This window comes from Carassius gibelio, chromosome A9 (genome assembly GCF_023724105.1).
Source record: "Carassius gibelio isolate Cgi1373 ecotype wild population from Czech Republic chromosome A9, carGib1.2-hapl.c, whole genome shotgun sequence".
Lineage (NCBI taxonomy): Eukaryota > Metazoa > Chordata > Actinopteri > Cypriniformes > Cyprinidae > Carassius > Carassius gibelio.
The window spans coordinates 2,054,863-2,066,798 of record NC_068379.1 but is presented as its reverse complement, the minus strand read 5'-3'; the positions used below and the strand labels follow the sequence as shown (position 1 = coordinate 2,066,798).

Below are 11,936 nucleotides of genomic sequence, written 5' to 3'. Positions count from 1 at the left end.
AAGCCAGAGATTGTGGTTTCAAGTCCGGTCAAGGTTGATTACAGCAGAGTGGCGCAGCGGAAACGTCCTGGTCAAAATAACCCAGAAGTCGATGGATCGAAACCATCCTCTGCTAAGGCATTTTAAATCTCAATCTTATTCAGGAGCCCATTACAATATACAAAAAGAGTTAACTTCTAGACACTCCTGAGGCACTGGCCTCCTAAGCCAGAGATTGTGGTTTCAAGTCCGGTCAAGGATGATTACAGCAGAGAGGCGCAGCGGAAGCGTGCAGGGCCCATAACCCAGAGGTCGATGGATCGAAACCATCCTCTGCTAAGGCATTTTAAATCTCAATCTTATTCAGGAGGCCTTTACAATACGCACAAAAAGTTAAAATCTGTACACCCCTGAGGCACTGGCCTCCTAAGCCAGAGATTGTGGTTTCAAGTCCTGTCAAGGTTGATTACAGCAGAGTGGCGCAGCGGAAGCGTGCTGGGCCCATATCCCAGAGGACGATGGATCGAAACCATCCTCTGCTAAGGCATTTTACATCTCAATCTTATTCAGGAGGCCTTTACAATACGCACAAAAAGTTAACATCTATACAGCCCTGAGGCACTGGCCTCCTAAGCCAGAGATTGTGGTTTCGAGTCCGGTCAAGGTGCACTACAGCAGAGTGGTGCAGCGGAAGCGTGCTGGGCCCATAACCCAGAGGTCGATGGATCGAAACCATCCTCTGCTATGACCTTTTAACTTCTAAACACTCTTGAGTCCCTAAAAAGGAACAAAAGCCACAAGCTTGTCGTGAAAAGCTGAGGCCAATTTGACCTCTAATAATATTCAGTCATCTAGAAGACTCTTTGTGTGCATTGTAAAGGCCTCCTGAATAAGATTGAGATGTAAAAGGGCAAGTTAGCATCTGTTTTCAAGCCCCAGTGGCCTAATGGATAAGGCACTGGCCTCTTAAGCCAGGGATTGTGGGTTCAAGTCCCATCTGGGGTGAATACAGCAGAGTGGAGCAGCGGAAGCGTGCTGGGCTCAGAGTTTGAAGGATCGAAAACATCCTCTGCTATGACCTTTTAACTTCTAAACACTCCTGAGTCCCTAAAAAGCGTCAAACCATCCTCTGCTAAGGCATTTTAAATCTAAATCTTATTCAGGAGGCCTTTACAATATACAAAAAGAGTTAACTTCTAGACACTCCTGAGGCACTGGCTTCCTAAGCCAGAGATTGTGGTTTCAAGTCCGGTCAAGGTTGATTACAGCATAGTGGCGCTGCGGAAGCGTGCTGAGCCCATAACCCAGAGGTCGATGGATCGAAACCATCCTCTGCTAAGGCATTTTAAATCTCAATCTTATTCAGGAGGCCTTTACAATATACAAAAAGAGTTAACTTCTAGACACTCCTGAGGCACTGGCCTCCAAAGCCAGAGATTGTGGTTTCAAGTCCGGTCAAGGTTGATTACAGCAGAGTGGCGCAGTGGAAGCGTGCTGGGCCCATAACCCAGAGGTCGATGGATCGAAACCATCCTCTGCTAAGGCATTTTAAATCTCAATCTTATTCAGGAGGCCTTTACAATACGCACAAAAAGTTAACATCTATACAGCCCTGAGGCACTGGCCTCCTAAGCCAGAGATTGTGGTTTCGAGTCCGGTCAAGGTGCACTACAGCAGAGTGGCGCAGTGGAAGCGTGCTGGGCCCATAACCCAGAGGTCGATGAATCGAAACCATCCTCTGCTAAGCCTTTTTGAAACTCAGGATGCCTTTACAATACACACAAAGAGTTAACTTCTAGACACTCCTGAGGCACTGACCTCCTAAGCCAGAGATTGTGGTTTCAAGTCCGGTCAAGGTTGATTACAGCACAGTGGCGCAGCGGAAGCTTGCTGGGCCCCTAACCCAGAGGTCGATGGATCGAAACCATCCTCTGCTAAGGCATTTTAAATCTCAATCTTATTCAGGAGGCCTTTACAATAAACAAAAAGAGTTAACTTCTAGACACTCCTGAGGCACTGGCCTCCAAAGCCAGAGATTGTGGTTTCAAGTCCGGTCAAGGTTGATTACAGCAGAGTGGCGCAGCGGAAGCGTGCTGGGCCCATAACCCAGAGGTCGATGGATCGAAACCATCCTCTGCTATGACCTTTTAACTTCTAAACACTCCTGAGTCCCTAAAAAGGGTCAAAAGCCACAAGCTGCTCGTGAAAAGCTGAGGCCAATTTGACCTCTCATAATATTCAGTCATCTAGAAGACTCTTTGTGTGCATCGTAAAGGCCTCCTGAATAAGATTGAGATATAAAAGGCCAGGGATTGTGGGTTCGAGTCCCATCTGTGGTGGATACAGCAGAGTGGAGCAGCGGAAGCGTGCTGGGCCCAGAGGTTGAAGGATTGAAACCATCCTCTGCTAAGCCTTTTTGAAATTCAGGATGCCTTTACAATACAAACAAAGAGTTAACTTCTAGACACTCCTGAGGCACTGGCCTCCTAAGCCAGAGATTGTGGTTTCAAGTCCGTACAAGGTTGATTACAGCAGAGTGGCGCAGCGGAAGCGTGCTGGGCCCATAACCCAGAGGTCGATGGATCGAAGCCATCCTCTGCTAAGGCATTTTAAATCTCAATTTATTCAGGAGGCCTTTACAATACACACAAAAAGTTAACATCTACACACCCCTGAGGCACTGGCCTCCTAAGCCAGAGATTGTGGTTTCGAGTCCGGTCAAGGTGGACTACAGCAGAGTGGCACAGCGGAAGCGTGATGGGCCCATAACCCAGCGGTCGATGGATCGAAACCATCCTCTGCTGTGGCCTTTTAACTTCTAAACACTCCTGAGTCCCTAAAAAGGGTCAAAAGCCACAAGCTGGTCGTGAAAAGCTGAGGCCAATTTGACCTCTCATAATATTCAGTCATCTAGAAGACTCTTTGTGTGCATTTTAAAGGCCTCCTGAATAAGATTGAGATATAAAAGGGCAAGCTAGCATCAGTTTTCAAGCCCCAGTGGCCTAATGGATAAGGCACTGGCCTCTTAAGCCAGGGATTGTGGGTTCGAGTCCCATCTTGGGTGAATACAGCACAGTGGCTCAGCGGAAGCGTGCTTGGGCCAGAGGTCGAACGATCGAAACCATCCTCTGCTAAGCCTTTTCGAGTCTCAGGAATCCTTTACAATACACACAAAGAGTTAACTTCTAGACACTCAAGAGGCACTGGCCTCCTAAGCCAGAGATTGTGGTTTCAACTACGGTCAAGGTTGATTGCAGCGGAAGCGTGCTGGGCCCATAACCCAGAGGTCGATGGATCGAAACCATCCTCTGCTATGACCTTTTAACTTCTAAACACTCCTGAGTCCCTAAAAAGGGTCAAAAGCCACAAGCTGGTCGTGAAAAGCTGAGGCCAATTTGACCTCTCATAATATTCAGTCATCTAGAAGACTCTTTGTGTGCATTGTAAAGGCCTTCTGAATGGATAAGGCACTGGCCTCCTAAGCCAGGGATTGTGGGTTCGAGTCCCATCTGGGGTGAATACAGCACAGTGGCTCAGCGGAAGCTTGCTGGGCCCAGAGGTCGAAGGATCGAAACCATCCTCTGCTAAGACTTTTTGAGTCTCAGGATGCCTTTACAATACACACAAAGAGTTAACTTCTAGACACTCAAGAGGCACTGGCCTCCTAAGCCAGAGATTGTGGTTTCAAGTCCAGTCAAGGTTGATTACAGCAGAGTGGCGCAGCGGAAGCGTGCAGGGCCCATAACCCAGAGGTCGATGGATCGAAACGATCCTCTGCTAAGGCATTTTAAATCTCAATCTTATTCAGGAGGCCTTTTCAATATACAAAAAGAGTTAACTTCTAGACACTGCTGAGGCACTGGCCTCCTAAACCAGAGATTGTGGTTTCAAGTCCGGTCAAGGTTGTTTACAGCAGAGTGGCGCAGCGGAAGCGTGCTGGGCCCATAACCCAGAGGTCGATGGATCGAAACCATCCTCTGCTAAGGCATTTTAAATCTCAATCTTATTCAGGAGGCCTTTACAATACGCACAAAAAGTTAACATCTATACAGCCCTGAGGCACTGGCCTCCTAAGCCAGAGATTGTGGTTTCGAGTCCGGTCAAGTTGCACTACAGCAGAGTGGCGCAGCGGAAGCGTGCTGTGCCCATAACCCAGAGGTCTATGGATCGAAGCCATCCTCTGCTAAGTCTTTTTAAATCTCAGGAGGCCTTTACAATACACACAAAGAGTTAACTTCTAGACGCTCCTGAGGCATTGTCCTGCTAAGCCAGAGATTTTGGTTTCGAATCCGATCAAGGTGGACTACAGCAGAGTGGCGCAGCGGAAGCGTGCTGGGCCCATAACCCAGAGGTCGATGGATCGAAACCATCCTCTGCTATGACCTTTTAACTTCTAAACACTCCTGAGTCCCTAAAAAGGGTCAAAAGCCACAAGCTGGTCGTGAAAAGCTGAGGCCAATTTGACCTCTCATAATATTCAGTCATCTAGAAGACTCTTTGGGTCTCATTCATGAAACATTCGTAAATATACGAGTAAATATCTGAGTGATTTGCGCGTAAAGAAAACTTCCCGAAAACTCTTCTCCTGATTCACCAAAACTTCGTAAACGTCAGATGTGTTAGTGAAATGTGTGTGTGTGTTAATGAATTCCAATCAGTCGTAAATGGGACGCGCGTGCACGCTCATTCTCAATTACCATAAATCCCGCCCATTAAATCAGACTGACAACTATATATGGGCATCATATTATGACACCAAACGAAGGATTTCAACATGTCTTCTCAAAAGCGAATGAAAAAGAAAAATTTCTCAGCTGCAGAAATTGAAGTTTTGTTATCGGAAGTTCATTCAAAACGCCACATTTTATTTTCAAGCGTACATAGTGGCGTATCAGGTCCTAAAAAAAAAGGAAGCTTGGCAGCAGATTACAGATGCTGTTAATGGAGTTTCATCTGTTAATCGAACAGTCCCAGAAGTGAAAAGAAAATGGTTCGACATGAAGCTTGACTGCAAAAAACGAATTAGTTCACTTCGGAAAAATCGTATTCAAACTGGAGGAGGACCACCATCATCATCGAGCATATCTCCATGCGATGAACGCATCATTAGCGTTATTGGCGAAACCTCTCTGTCGGGTATAATTCCCGATGGTGACAGTGATGAAACCCCTTTGCAGGAAAGCACTTCAGCACAATCAAATGGTAAGGCTTCATAATTTTTTGGGGGCCAGCTGACATGGTAAAATAACAAATAATTTTAGAGGAAGTACACAAAGCGGTTTACATTTGAGCAGATTTTACTTTTTTGTAAAGACAGACAAATGCCAACTGTGTCCGCCCGTGAGACCACCGAAGCGGCAACCGGATCCGTTCATCTTACGGCTCCTGAACCGGTATATCCAGCAGCATCCCGCAGTGTTGCCTCTGCACAGGAGACGGCTTTAAGTCAGGAAGTGCTGGATAAGCAAGACAAAATTTGTCAAGCTGTGCTGGCAATAAATGATACATTAAAAGAAATAAGTGGAAGCCTATGAGAAATATGTGATGCTATTAAACCGAAGAAATAAAGTTTACTGAAACTATTTTGTGCGCTTGCTTTTTAATGCATACATACTCTTAGAAACGTAGAATTAGTTCCTGTCGCTTTGCAATTGCAGCATGAGATATGTCTATGTGTCGGATAGGCAACCTTGGAGGCACCATACCATGATCAGGTCTAATTATATCCTCTGGGTCTGGCAGACCATGTTCCATGGCAATGTTGTGTAGAACGGAGCAGGCCATTATTATTTTGCAAACCTTTTCTGGTCTGTATAACAGTGTACCACCTGATGTGTCCAAACACCGCCAGCGCCCCTTTAAGATACTGTTTGTGCGTTCAATAACTGACCGAGATTTTGCGTGTGCTTCATTGTATGCCATCTCCTGTCGGCTTTGGGGATTTATCAATGGGGTCATAAGCCATGGTGTCAGGGGATAACCATTGTCACCTGAGTGTAGGGGAGGGGAGGGAAAGTGTCAAATATTTGTCAAATGTTGTGAATAAATAAAATTGTACATACCAATTAGCCATCCGTCTGTTACTGCACCACTGTCCAAACGTCTAGCAACTGAGCTTCTCCGAAGAATGAAACTATCATGAGTACCATTAAGTAGCGCACATTTAGCATCACAAATTAGTTGCGCATTTATGGAATGATAGTTTTTCCTATTTAGAAATGGAAATGCATCATGTGATGGTGCCTTAATGCGAATGTGTGTGCAATCAATTGCTCCTATTACGTTTGGCAGGTTTGCAATAGCAAAGAATCTTTGCTTCACCTCCAACTGATGGACAAGGTTATAGGGGAATTTTATATATTGGGGCATTAGCCCTACTATGCAATCAAGAACATCTGGGATGATGCGACTCATGGATGACTGAGATATCCCTGACCTGTCTGCAATCTCCCGCTGGAATGTTCCTGTTGCCAAAAAACCAAGCACAGACAACACCTGCAAGTGTGCTGGAATGCTGTGGGATCGTCTAGTTTGCCTTCTAAGATTGTCCTCCAATATATTGCATAAATGCAAAAGAACCTGTCTGGGTAGCCTGAAACGACTAATTAACCAGTCATCATTCTCGGCAAGTAAGTCTGCGCGGTCTCTGAAAATACGCCTTTTGCGCAGCGCTCTATCTGCCAAATCTAGCAAAAGCGCTATATCAGCCATCTTAAATGTTTCTTGTTATGCCTGATTTTGGACATTTTATGGGAAACAATTTCCGTAACAATTAAGGGGCTATTAGTTTTCCCAGAAAGCAATTAATTATTTGATTAAAGTGTTCCGTTTGCAGATCCTATTATTAGCTCGCATAATAAAAGTAAAAAGAAAAACCGTAGGCCTATGTAATTACTATATATATTTTTTTCAAAATGCTGTGTAAATATGTACCCGATTAAGGTGAATTAAAATGCAGCCGTATTAATGAGCAAAACGTTCAGATGTTAAACGCACTATTTACGCGTGGCTGGGAGCAGGTGTAGATTTCTTTCGTACCAACTAACATTTGGAAAATACGAACGTTTTAATGAATCCGAAAATTTACGCCAAAACCACTTTACACGCGATTTACACAAAAATTCGTTCTGCTCGTGTTTCATGAATGAGACCCTTTGTGTGCATTGTAAAGGCCTCCTGAATGGATAAGGCACTGGCCTCCTAAGCCAGGGATTGTGGATTCGAGTCCCATCTGGGGTGAAAACAGCACAGTGGCTCAGCGGAAGCGTGCTGGGCCCTGAGGTTGAAGGATCGAAACCATCCTCTGCTAAGCCTTTTTGAATCTCAGGATGCCTTTACAATACACACAAAGAGTTAACTTCTAGACACTCCTGAGGCACTGGCCTCCTAAGCCAGAGATTGTGGTTTCAAGTCCGGTCAAGGTTGGTTACAGCAGAGTGGCGCAGCGGAAGCGTGCTGGGCCCATAACCCAGAGGTCGATGGATCGAAACCATTCTCTGCTAAGGCGTTTTAAATCTCAATCTTATTCAGGAGGCCTTTACAATACGCACAAAAAGTTAACATCTATGCACCCCTGAGGCTCTGGCCTCCTAAGCTAGAGATTGTGGTTTTGAATCTGGTCAAAGGTGATTACAGCAGAGTGGCGCAGCGGAAGCGTGCTGGGCCCATAACCCAGAGGTCGATGGATCAAAACCATCCTCTGCTATGACCTTTTAACTTCTAAACACTCCTGAGTCCCTGAAAAGGGTCAAAAGCCACAAGCTGGTCATGAAAAGCTGAGGCCAATTTGACCTCTCATAATAATCAGTCATCTAGAAGACTCTTTGTGTGCATTGTAAAGGCCTCCTGAATGGATAAGGCACTGGCCTCCTAAGCCAGGGATTGTGGGTTTGAGTCCCATCTGGGGTGAATACAGCACAGTGGCTCAGCGGAAGCGTGCTGGGCCCGGAGGTCGAAGGATCGAAACCATCCTCTGCTAAGCCTTTTTGAGTCTCAGGATGCCTTTACAATACACACAAAGAGTTAACTTCTAGACACTCCTGAGGCACTGGCCTCCTAAGCCAGAGATTGTGGTTTCAATTCCGGTCAAGGTTGATTACAGCAGAGTGGCGCAGCGGAAGCGTGCTGGGCCCATAACCCAGAGGTCGAAGGATCGAAACCATCCCCTGCTAAGGCATTTTAAATCTCAATCTTATTCAGGAGGCCTTTACAATATACAAAAAGAGTTAACTTCTAGACACTCCTGAGGCAATGGCCTCCTAAGCCAGAGATTGTGGTTTCAAGTCCGGTCAAGGTTGATTACCCCAATTTTACAGTCTCTGCACTGGCTACCTATTATGTTCCGTATCGGTTACAAATTATCATTACTTAACTATAAGGCCCTTAATGGTTTAGCTCCTGCGTACCTAACTAGCCTTCTACCACGTTACAACCCATCACGCACCCTAAGGACACAAAACACTGGACTTTTGGTCATTCCTAGGATAGCAAAGTCCACTAAAGGAGGTAGAGCTTTCTCACATTTGGCTCCCAAACTCTGGAATAGCCTTCCTGATAATGTTCGGGGTTCAGACACACTCTCTCTGTTTAAATCTAGATTAAAAACACATCTCTTTCGCCAAGCATTCGAATAATGTATCTTTTAAATTGTGAGTGTAGTTACATCTGATCAAAGGTGCTTTTTTATTCATTAGCTTGGGTTAAACTAATTTTACTTTGTTGGATCAGCAGCTATGCTAATGATGTCTGTATTTTGTTTCTATGTTTCGCCACGGGATTTACATCCCGTGGTAACTAGGATTTACACAAGCTCCAGTCTGGATCCAGAACACCTGAGAAGAGATGATGCTGACCCTCAGAGGACCTCAGATGATGCTAACCCTGAATCAACAAACAGAACTAACAATTATTGCTAAATGTGTGACTGAATCATATAATAACTTAATTAATAATATTGATAGTTCATCGTCTAGCTGACTACGTCTTGTATTATTATTATTATTATTTTTATTTTTTCTAAAATCCTGTCAAATGTGCACAAACTACTAGCTACTACTAAATATTGTAGAAACATAATTTTCTGTAAAGTTGCTTTGTAACGATTTGTTTTGTAAAAAGCGCTATACAAATAAACTTGAATTGAATTGAATTGAATTGAATTGAATTGAATTACAGCAGAGTGGCACAGCGGAAGCGTGCTGGGCCCATAACCCAGAGGTCGATGGATCGAAACCATCCTCTGCTATGACCTTTTAACTTCTAAACACTGCTGAGTCCCTAAAAAGGGTCAAAAGCCACAAGCAGGTTGTGAAAAGCTGAGGCCAATTTGACCTCTCATAATATTCAGTCATCTAGAAGACTCTTTGTGTGCATTTTAAAGGCCTCCTGAATGGATAAGGCACTGGCCTCCTAAGCCAGGGATTGTGGGTTCGAGTCCAATCTGGGGTGAATACAGCAGAGTGGAGCAGCGGAAGCGTGCTGGCCCCAGAGGTTGAAGGATCGAAACCATCCTCTGCTAAGTCTTTTTGAATCTCAGGATGCCTTTACAATACACACAAAGATTTAACTTCTAGACACTCCTGAGGCACTGGCCTCCTAAGCCAGAGATTGTGGTTTCAAGTCCGGTCAAGAATGATTACAGCAGAGTGGCGCAGCGGAAGCGTGCTGGGCCCATAACCTAGAGGTTGATGGATCGAATCTATCCTCTGCTAAGGCATTTTAAATCTCAGTCTTATTCAGGAGGCCTTTACAATACGCACAAAAAGATAACATCTATACACCCCTGAGGCACTGGCCTCCTAAGCCAGAGATTGTGTTTTCGAGTCCGGTCAAGAATGATTACAGCAGAGTGGCGCAGCGGAAGCGTGCTGGGCCCATAACCTAGAGGTTGATGGATCGAATCCATCCTCTGCTAAGGCATTTTAAATCTCAATCTTATTCAGGAAGCCTTTATTATACACACAAAGGGTCTCATTCATGAAACACGAGCAGAACGAATTTTTGTGTAAATCGCGTGTAAAGTGGTTTTGGCGTAAATTTTCGGATTCATTAAAACGTTCGTATTTTCCAAATGTTAGTTGGTACGAAAGAAATCTACACCTGCTCCCAGCCACGCGTAAATAGTGCGTTTAACGTCTGAACGTTTTGCTCATTAATACGGCTGCATTTTAATTCACCTTAATCGGGTACATATTTACCCAGCATTTTGAAAATAATATTATATATATTAATTACATACGGTTTTTCTTTTAACTTTTATTATGAGAGCCAGTAATAGGATCTGTAATATGCTGCCAAACTTCCTTTTTTAGGACCTGATACGCCACTAGTACGCTTGAAATAAAATGTGGCATTTTGAATGAACTTCTGATAATAAAACTTCAATTTCTGCAACTGAGAAATGTTTCTTTTTCAGTCGCTTTTGAGAAGACATGTTGAAATCCTTCGTTTGGGGTCATAATATGATGCTCATATATAGTTGTCAGTCGGATTTAATGGGCGGAATTCATGGTAATTGAGAGTGAGCGTGCACGCACGTCCCATTTACGACTGATTGGAATTCATTAACACACACACATTTCACTATCACATCTGACGTTTACGAAGTTTTTGTGAATCAGGAGAAGAGTTTTCGGGAAGTTCTCTTTACGCGCAAATCACTCAGATATTTACTCGTATATTTCCGAATGTTTCATGAATGAGACCCAATGAGTTAACTTCTTTACACTCCTGAGGCACTGGTCTCCTAAGCCAGAGATTGTGGTTTCAATTCCAGTCAAGGTTGATTACAGCAGAATGGTGCAGCGGAAGCGTGCTGGGCCCATAACCCAGAGGTCGATGGATCAAAACCATCCTCTGCTAAGGCATTTTAAATCTCAAACTTATTCAGCAGGCCTTTACAATACACACAAAGAGTTAACTTCTATGCACCTTTGAGGCACTGGCCTCATAAGCCAGAGATTGTGGTTTCGAGTCCGGTCAAGGTTTATTACAGCAGAGTGGCGCAGCGAAAGCGTGCTGGCCCCATAACCCCAGAGGTCGATGGATCGAAACCATCCTCTGCTAAGGCATTTTAAATCTCAATCCTATTCAGGAGGCCTTTCCAATACACACAAAAAGTTAACTTCTATACTTCCCTGAGGCACTGGCCTCCTAAGCCAGAGATTGTGGTTTCGAGGCCGGTCAACGGTTATTACAGCAGAGTGGCGCAGCGGAAGCGTGCTGGGCTCATAACCCAGAGGTCGATGCATCGAAATCATCCTCTGCTAAGGCATTTTAAATCTCAATCTTATTCAGGAGGCCTTTACAATACACACAAAGAGTTAACTTCTTTATACTCCTGAGACACTGGCCTCCTAAGCCAGAGATTGTGGTTTCAATTCCAGGCAAGGTTGATTACAGCAGAGTGGCGCAGCGGAAGCGTGCTGGGCCCATAACCCAGAGGTTGATGGATTGAAACCATCCTCTGCTATGACCTTTTAACTTCTAAACACTCCTGAGTCCCTAAAAATGGTCAAAAGCAATAGTCTGGTCGTGACAAGCTGAGGCCAATTTGACCTCTCATAATAGTCAATCATCTTGAAGACTCTTTGTGTGTATTGTAAAGGCCTCCTGAATAAGATTGAGATTTAAAAGGGCAACTTAGCAATTATTTTAAAGCCCCAGTGGCCTAATGGAGAAGGCACTGGCCTCCTAAGCCAGCGATTGTGGGTTCAAGTCCCATCTGGAATGAATACAGCAGAGTGGAGCAGTGGAAGCTTGCTGTGCCCAGAGGTCGATGGATTGAAACCATCCTCTGCTAAGTCTTTTTAAATCTCAGGAGGCCTTTACAATACACACAAAGAGTTAACTTCTAGACACTCCTGAGGCACTGTCCTCTTAATCCAGAGATTGTGGTTTCGAATCCGGTCAAGGGTGTTTACAGCTGAGTAGCGCAGCGGAAGTGTGCTGGGCCCATA

The 11,936-nt window shown here is 44.6% G+C and overlaps 2 non-coding genes across 2 annotated transcripts; both read left to right on the top strand.

The window, feature by feature from the left end:
* The first annotated feature begins 911 nt into the window (after positions 1-911).
* On the top strand, positions 912-984 carry trnak-cuu (transfer RNA lysine (anticodon CUU)). Its single transcript has one exon. It is a non-coding gene; the product is annotated as a tRNA-Lys (tRNA).
* A 1,986-nt stretch (positions 985-2,970) lies between these two features.
* trnak-cuu (transfer RNA lysine (anticodon CUU)) lies at positions 2,971-3,043 on the top strand. Its single transcript has one exon. It is a non-coding gene; the product is annotated as a tRNA-Lys (tRNA).
* The last annotated feature ends 8,893 nt before the right edge of the window (positions 3,044-11,936 follow it).